This window comes from Otolemur garnettii, unplaced genomic scaffold (assembly GCF_000181295.1).
Source record: "Otolemur garnettii isolate 467f Iridium unplaced genomic scaffold, OtoGar3 scaffold00065, whole genome shotgun sequence".
NCBI classification, from domain to species: Eukaryota; Metazoa; Chordata; class Mammalia; order Primates; family Galagidae; genus Otolemur; species Otolemur garnettii.
The window spans coordinates 1,874,804-1,884,054 of record NW_003852460.1 but is presented as its reverse complement, the minus strand read 5'-3'; the positions used below and the strand labels follow the sequence as shown (position 1 = coordinate 1,884,054).

General features: G+C 44.9%; 1 long non-coding RNA gene across 2 annotated transcripts in view; it reads right to left on the bottom strand.

The window, feature by feature from the left end:
• The window catches only part of LOC111726429, a 13,796-nt gene that overhangs the window by 2,604 nt on the left and 1,941 nt on the right, over positions 1–9,251 (bottom strand). For both annotated transcript variants that reach the window (XR_002774199.1, XR_002774200.1), the window contains exons 2-5: positions 7,539–7,598; positions 4,518–4,565; positions 3,827–3,862; positions 1,849–1,959 (exon numbers count right to left, since the gene is read on the bottom strand). This is a non-coding gene — a long non-coding RNA (uncharacterized LOC111726429). The remainder of the gene's footprint in view (positions 1–1,848; positions 1,960–3,826; positions 3,863–4,517; positions 4,566–7,538; positions 7,599–9,251) is intronic.

Sequence of the window (9,251 nt, the reverse complement as noted above, 5' to 3'; positions counted from 1 at the left end):
TACATTCTACAAACTAAAAGTAAATCGTAATGCTCAAATGTCCACTTTAAGTGACAAATGTTTGCTGCTATTTACATAGCTCCTCTGTTTCCATATCTCTTTCCCAGGAAGGTGGACAAGCTTCAGCACCAGTGATATGGTTCCCCAGGTTGTGTACAGCACATCTGTACAGATGTGGCCAGGGCAGCACGCATAGCCCTTAGGAAAAATATAACATTTCTGACCTAGCGTGAGCTGGAGGACAGACAGCTGGAGTCCATCAGCACAATCCTAGGACCCTGACCCCTCTAGGTGCCAAGCCCTGCCTGCAGTTGCTATGCACATATTTCCTAGATGGTGTATAAGTTTTGCAGTCGGCAAGGTGCTGTAGAGCCAGGGTGCACACCAAGGTCGTTTTCCAGTGTGCCTCCAAGGGTACATCACCCTGTTGGCATCTTCCTTTCCTCTGAGCCCAGGAACTTACAGGGAAGTGACAATACACTCAAAGCTTGGGAACATTTAGTGAGGCTAGCCCTGAGTTATAATGGAGGAGACATACAGAATATTTTTCATGTACCCACAGGGCACAAAAGAGCTTCAAGACACTATACAACTTTAACTGAAAAGTTCTTCCACATCAGATAAACAAAGAGGGCATGGTCCATATGTTAGAAACCCCAGCTGTTTTGGAAGCTCAACTGGCCCCCATTCCAATAAAACTTTATTTATACCAACACATAGCTGCCCTGCAGACTGTGGTTTGCCAATCTGATTTAAAAAAAAAAATATGCTAATATATTACTAGTTTTGGTTACTGAGGTTGTTGATGTGCTATTCCCTGCTACCACCATAGTCTCACATTTTGTCCTGGCTGGGGCGGTGGGGGGGGGGGACATTAGTGTGTGTGTGTATCCCTCAATTTCAGCCCTTTTAATACATGTTTACACATTGCTGCCAAAAATGCCAAGGAGGTTAAAACATGGTGTCTCTTAATAGGGCAATAAGGCTATTGCTTAGCCGTTCAATTCCTCCCCCCCAAAAAACTCTCAGGGTGGGGTGTTGTATACACTCACCCCAAAAGGACACTGAGTAGTACCACCGTTGGCCAGCAGAGGGCGTCATGGGCAGGTTTCAGGATTTTGACTTCAAACACAAATCCTCAAGAAGTGTGGGGCAGAGGCCTCCCCACTCCCTGCAAACCCCAGACAGATTCTAACACGGGTGGTCTGAGGACCAAGCTTCCAGGAACCCTGAGATAAAAATTTGCATCACTGTTTCTCAGTGAAGCATCCTTCTCTGTCCTCTGATAACTGTGTCTTGAGGGGGCTCTTTGCCCCAACCCAGGAGTCAGGACTCAACATTGAATCAGAAGCCCTTTCTCTCCAGGGTCTGGATCTGAATTCAGAGAAAAGCTTATAACTTAAGTGCTTTTGTAGGTTTCTTTAGGAGTGAGGACTGTGCAAAATTTTCATGTTCAACCTAGTTATTTTTCCTGGTTCACCTGTGGTTTAACATTTCCCTAAAACAAAGCCAAAGAGAACTATATTGGGATAGCTGAATGTTTATCAATATTTTACTCTATGTTAGTCGTTTAAGAACCTTGGAAGTCAATACAAATCTTGCAGATCAGAAAAAAATGGTTCAAAACAATAAGTCAAAAGAAGCGTTCTTCCTTAAAACTGTTAGACTGGTTTCTCCCAATTTTCTTTGAGTCCACGTTAAAATCCCAACTTTAAATCACTCCGTTAAGCAAAGTATTGGAATTAACCAGAAATAGCAAAGCTAGAGAAAGACACCAGAAAGCATTTATTTTTTTTTAAAAAAATCACGTTTTATTACTAGAAAAAAAATGATTTGAATGAAACTCACCACTGTTCCGGAAGCAATTTCTCCTCTTGTTTAAATAGGTGGCCGCCGCCCCCACCAAGGTCACCACCACCACAGACACGATAGGGGATACGATTTTTGCTACCGTGTTCCCTGAAAGAGTTGAAAGAAAACAAGGTCATCTGAGAAAAAACATACCCTACGGTAAATTATTTGTTTTAAATAACTTCTCTAGCATTCCCCGCCCACTCTCATGTCCAGTGGGAAGCAAACCAGCAAATCATGAAGAGGAATCCTTAGAAAATGATTTTGGTTTCACAAAATGCCAGGCTTATTAACCACGTCCTACCCAGTCTCATCTTTCACAACACATGAGGCTTTGCATAGAGGAGAAACTTGGTATTTTGCCTGTTTGTTGAATTGGATTGGTTTGTACCCTTTTATACATAAAACACTTTCTTATGCAAAAAAAAAAAAATTATATATATTTCTACTTTTTGACTGGGGCTGGGTTTGAAGCCACCACCTCCGGTATATGGGGCCAGCGCCCTACTCCTTTGAGTCACAGGCACCGCCCAAAAATTATGTCTATTTTCTTTTCTTTCTTTCTTTTTTTTTGAGACAGAGCCTCAAGCTGTCACCCTGGGTAGAGTGCCATGGCATCACAGCTCACAGCAACCTCCAACTCCTGGACTCAAGCGAGTCTCCTGCCTCCGCCTCCCAAGTAGCTGGGACTACAGGTGCCCGCCACAATGCCCAGCTATTTTTGGTTGCAGCCGTCGTTGTTTGGCGGGTCCGGGCTGGATTCGAACCTGCCACCTTAGGTATATGTGGCTGGTGCCTTAGCCACTTGAGCCACAGACACTGAGCCAATTATGTCTATTTTCAACAAATAAAAGTGCCTGATAGATCTGCTTTCAGTGATCTGCTGTAGCTTGAGATACAACGGCACACCTGACCTGATGTATCATTGAAGTTTCAAAGGCAACCTTACTATAAAGATTTGTTTCCTTGTGAAAAGAACCAAGGAAGGGGACTGACATGACAAAACTGAAAAAAAAAAAAAAGAAGTGAAATGATTGTTCCCACTTGAAATAACCACCCATGGCTGCCTTATGTCAGAAAGGGCTGATATGCCTGGGGTGGCATAGGTGGTGGATATGTGGCCTCACCATGAATGACACTGCCATGTTGGCTGGAAGAGCACTGTCAGACAGCAAGAATATATTTTATGTCTGACAATGCCACCTCACTCCACCTCCTGAGGGAGGTTGCCATCCATTCTTCCCCCCTGTGTCCACCCACTCTGCAATGTAACTTGGTACCATTTTCTATGAAGTGGTGGGGTCCATGTCATCATCCTCTGAATCTCAGAAGCTTTGGCCAAAACAATGTGGCGAAAGTGCAGCTTCACCTGTTCTAAGCCTGGTGGGCATCCTGATTTTCTTTCTTTGGTATCCAGTCTGGCTATTATGTGACCAAACCTGCCCTGGCCTCTTGAAGCAACATGGGAACCCACATGTACCTCAAATGAGCAGCTCTATCTGATGCCCCAGATACATGAGGAGACACAGCCAACATAGGCAATACAGCTGGCCACACCTGCAGCTGACCCCAGATGAGGACGGGAACTCAGAGACGATGAGAATGGATTACTGAGCCCAAAGTTGATGACTCAAATAATTGTCATCACAATAAATTGTTGTTGCTCCTGGCAGCTATGTTTTGATGACTTTTGTTACGCAGCATAGCTGACTGATACACACCTCTGTCCTCTTTCCCATCCTGTACAAATCTATACAAGTGCAATCAATTCTTACTACCAAATGGATGTCCACGCTGACCTCTTCTCTCTGCCTCCCCTGCCTGGAGTTTAATTGAGCTGGTCTGTCCCCGTGTTCATCTCCCTCCCAGATGATCTGCTCTTAAAGCTGGTCTCCCTGAGTCTTGGTGGGCCCTACACACAGAGCATACACCAGCAGCTCTTAATTAATGATGGGTGGCCGAGTCCATCACTTACCTTGTGGGTTGCCGTAAGTTGAATGTTCGTCTCCACCTGTAAGGGTAGGAGGAAACATTCGTGAGTTTATTCAGCAGAACTTGTCGAGGACCTTCTATTGCTAGGCAATATTGAGGACGCAACCGTGAGCGCTGCACACAGAAACGCTTATCTGCAAGGGATTTGCATTCTCATTGGGGAAGAAGGGACAGGCAGCCAGAGCAAGGAAGGAGGAGGGTGCAACATGTCTGCTGGGGCTTGGGGGACAGGAGAGTAAAGGGAAGAGGAGGACAGCTTAAATCTCAGGCTTAGGTAATATACACACATGCACACAGATAACCCTGCCCGTGCACACAGACAATTATGCAAAGCCCACGTGCACCTGTGCACACATCACACATACAACATGTACACACACCTGTGTGCACGCACATATTCACACATGCATGCACACATGTGTGTACACACACACAGTAACACTTGTCCTGTATTAGTTAGTTCCTTTCCAGAAACTAAGGCTGCACAGCATACAAAACATTCCCCGCCAGCGTTGGTGATGGATGAAGACGCAAATTAGGGAGCCAGGTAGCGCGTGAGTTCCCGGGAGCCAGCCGAAAGCATCAGCCTCCCTCTGCACAGCACTCAGACAGCCCGCTGGTGCTCTGAGGAAGGGGGCCTTCCTCACACAGCCTGGGAGACATAAATCCTTTACCATAAGTTTGTCTGTAAGGAGGGTTGGGTCGAGAGCCGCCCCCTCTTCCTGCAGAACAGAAAAGAGGCGATGAACAAACTTTTGAAACCTCGCTGGGGAAGTCTGTCTAATCTCACACAGGAGGGCAGCTCCGTACAGCTGAAGGAAGACGCTCTTTCTGGCCGCAGAGGTTCCAAATGGGCTTCCTCATGCCAGGGAGGGGACACAGGTGTCATCTGCCCCGACAGACTGTTCTCCTGCCTCCTGAGGACCGTGTACAGCTGGGAGGCTGGCTTACATGTACAAACACATTTTCTTTAAAACCAGAAAGAAAACCCCAGCCAGTGCTGGTAGAAAAACAGAATTATACAGACACACAAGCAATAAAGGGGTGTTTCCAGCTTATAAGACCCAAGAGGGATATCTCTATGCTTCCTTTCTGGGTCTTTTTTATTTTCTTGAGACAGAGTCTCACTCTGTTGCCCTCAATAGAGTGCTGTGGCATCACAGCTCACAGCAACCTCAAACGCTTGGGCTTAAGTGATTCTCTTGCCTTAGCCTTCCAAGTAGCTGGGACTACAGGTGCCCACCACAATGCTGGCTAGTTTTTTGTTGCAGTTGTCATAGTTGTTTTAGCTGGCCTGGGCCAGGGTTGAACCCTCCAGCCTCAGTATATGTGGCTGGTACCCTACGTACTGACCTACATGTGCTACCCCTTTCTGGTTTCTTAAAAGCTTTTTTTTTTGCAGTTTTTGTCTGGGGCTGGGTTTGAACCCACCACCTCTGGTATACAGGGCTGGCGCCCTACTCCTTTGAGCCACAGGTGCCGCCCAAGAGTAATTTTTACAGACTGATTTGTAAACGCAAAAAACAAACGAGAGGTTAAAAAAAAAGGTGGGCAAAGATTTATGTGGGTATTATTTAAAAATGAAGGAATCATTTCATGAAATAACTCTCAAGTGCACTCAGTGGGGGTTATGGGCTGAACTGTGCCCTCCCCAAAATTCCTAAGTTGAAGGCCTGACCCCCAGCACCTCAGACTGTAGCTGTATTTGGAGACGGGTCTTTGCGGAGGTGATTAAAGTAAAATGAGTTCACCGGGGTGGGCCCTGACCCACCAGGACAGGTGTCCTTTGGGGAAGATAAGGACAGAGACACAGAGGGATGACCCCGTGAGGACACAGAGAGAAGACAGTGTCTGCACACCAAGGAGAGAGGAGAAACCACTTTCAAGAGACTTGCAGCCCAGCCTGCCCTGCCCAGCTGGATGAGCCATCCCCAGTGGACGCCCTTAATGGAACAAGAACGTGCCAAACGTGTTTGGCCATGCTCAGGGAGGAGCTGGGTGACTCAGAGCACCTCGCCTTGCTTTGGTCTGCCCAGCACCCCAGGGCTGATCTGAAGACTCACTCGGCCTCGCCCAGCACAGGGCAGCGGACAGGGGCCCCACTAGGAGCAGAATGGAAGGCCAACTGGAAGAAATGCCCCACCCTAAACTGGGCTGCAGTTCCTGAGACCCACATGAGTTCTGCACGCACACCATTTACACTTGTTTCTGAGCTCACCAACAAACACAGCTGTGTTGGTGACCTTTGGTCCATCCGAGGGAGCCTGACAAAGCCCCCTGGCCCTGCTTCTGAAAACAGCAGGGCAAATATAGTTTTCTGAGAAAACAGGCGACTTATCTGGGATTCCAAGAACACCACCAAGTGAGTCATTTCCTTGTAAAAAATATAGCAAAGAAAAAAAAAAAAAAACATGCTCCTGGAAGGCTCCTCACCAAGGAAGACTTTTCAGAGAATCCTGAATGGGGCAAAAATCCCCTCATTGCCAGGCTGTGGGGATGGCAGGACCTCTCACAATAAGGCACTCCACGTGGATTTCTGTAAAATAATATCCGATTTGCTCTCTGCCTCAATTTTTCAGCCAGTAGATGGTGGAAACAAAGCACAGAGCCTTGAGTTTAAGCGGATGGAGGGTTCTTGACTGCAGGTAACTGCTGACTTCCTCCTTGAAGCTTGTCTGCTTTGCAGGGAAGGCGTTCTGGGCAAGTGGGCAGCTGTGCTGTTATTTTGTAAAACCAAGCTCATAATGACTCCTGCATCAGAGGTGCCAAAACTAATGGGACCACAGGCAAGAAAACAAATTCTTGCTCTGGGCAAATGCAGAAGACCCTTGGTAGCTGCCCACCTCCCCGCACTGACCACCTCCTTATGTTGACCTAATTTTCATAGATGGGACACGCACCACACGTACCTATCAGCACAGCAGGTCTAGTTCCTTATGGTGACCCTCTGTGTATTGATCAGCTTGTTACAGTCCCTTGGGTGGTCAACTTACAGAGGTCCTATTGTATTCATTTTAACCGAAAAGAGAGTTACTCAACTTACTGAAGGTGGTCAAAAGTCTTAACGAAAGGCAGATGTTACAACAAAGATAAGGGTTTAAAATTACACCATAGTGTGTGTTCGGCTGTTTTTTTCTTTGTTTTGTTTTGTTTTTTTCTCTCACCAATGACAACTGTGCTGTCAAGGAAAGGGAATTTCAGAATGGGAGGATATCTGAGGGTTTCAAGGTCCCCTGGTTCTCTTTACAAAATATCTCAACCAAGTGAAGCATTTGTTCATGGGTCCCGTGGAACGGTGCTTTGTTTCTGGGCATGATTGCCATGGTAAGCTGTGTTCCATTTGAAGTAAAGGAACTGCTCTCCCTGAGAAATTTCCAATGTGTTGGGGGGTCTCCCACTAATTAGTCTTGTGGTTTTTTACTCTGATTTTTTCTACCTAAACAGAGAGGAGTGTGTGTGTGTGTGTGTGTTTTTGTTTGGGCATGTGTGTGTGCAGGTAGCTAGACCTGACCTACCAGGGAATAGAAATACGGCAACCCACCTCAGACAGGTTCTCAGCAGAACAGATATGAGCAAAGAAAGCCCTGGTCAGGGGATACCACAGGTACCAGGCATGAACCAGAATGTAAGGCAGCCCCAGAAATGCCACCCTCCCACCTTGCCACCCACCACTGCATGCCCCAATTTGGGCATACCATACGTGCTGCCGGAGCTGTCATAATTGGGATAGCCTCCGCCACCTCCGCCACCTCCTCCTGTAAGACAGAGAAGCAGACTTGAGGGGTGTCCAAAGTTGTCTGTCTCATTGAGAAAGGCCACAAGCTATACAAAGGAGGGCCACAGAGAGCAGCTCCAGGACTTCACCAAGGTAGCCCCACCTAATCTCCATCTCCTCTGTGGGGAAAACTCACTCCAAGACTGAGCTGCAGCTATGAAAGGCACTTTGCCCTTATGGGACAGATATCTTCCGCAACAGCTGCAAATTAATATAGATTCACTCTCCAGCTGCCGTCAGCCACCCCCGTGCAGAATTCCTTGTGTCAGAAGGACGCTCCACACAGAATCCCAATTGTGAATGTTGTCTCTCTGTTTCTCCCTATTAAGAACTAGCTATTTTCTTAATGATCATTTTTTTTAAGGCAGAGTCTTACTAGGTCACCCTCAGTAGAGTGCCATGGCGTCACAGCTTACAGTAATCTCAAACTCTTGGGCTTAAGCAATTCTCTCGCCTCAGCCTCCCAAGTAGCTAGGACTAATGGCACCTGCCACAACACCTGGCCATTTCTTGTTGCAGTTGTCATTGTTATTTAGGAGGCCCAGGCTGGGTTTGAACCAGGCACCCTTGGTGTATGTGGCTGGCGACATAACCACCGTGCTACGGGAGCTGAGCCATATCTCAACAGTTTTAACATTACTTTTCTTGACCACCAGTTACATAAATCTTAAAGGATGCTGCCTCTCGGGCAGAACCCCAGCACATAAACACATAGAATGTATATACATAAATGAAGACATAATACTTATATAAAGTTTTGTATCTACATATAAGAAGGTATCTATATACATATATAAAGACATTTATATACATATAGACATTTATGTATGTATGTATATGTATTTAGATACATATAGACATTTATGTACATATAAACATATGTACAAATGTATATTTAAAGGTATATACATATATAACTATATACATACATATTTAAAGTAATATACTTATATAAAGCCATATAGGTAGATACATAAAAAAAAAGATAGAAATAAAGATATATACATAAGCATATAGAAAGGTGTATATAGGGCGGTGCCTGTGGCTCAAAGAAGTAGGGTGCTGGCCCCATATGCCGGAGGTGGTGGGTTCAAACCCAGCCCCGGCCAAAAACTGCAAAAAAAAAGGTGTATATATTTACATATGCACATAAAGTATACGTAAATCCATTCATTTATGTATATATAAACCTATACTCATATAAAGGTATATATATATATATAAAGGTATATATAAACTTTTACATGTGCATATATACATATGGAAAGGTAGGAATATACATATGAAGATAAATTCCTACACATAAACTTGTATATACACATATGTAAAGGTATGTACGTATGTGTATATAAAAGGGTGTATGTGTATATATATACACATGTATAAAAATATGTATATGGAAAGGTAGGAATATACATATGGAAAGGTAGGAATATATATATGAAGATAAATTCCTACACATAAACTTGTATATACACATATGTAAAGGTATGTACGTATGTGTATATAAAAGGGTGTATGTGTATATATATCCACATGTATAAAAATGTATAGACATACATGTATTACAAAGTGCATACACACTCAGAGATACACAGCTATGCATAAAAGCTTATATACACACATATGCAGA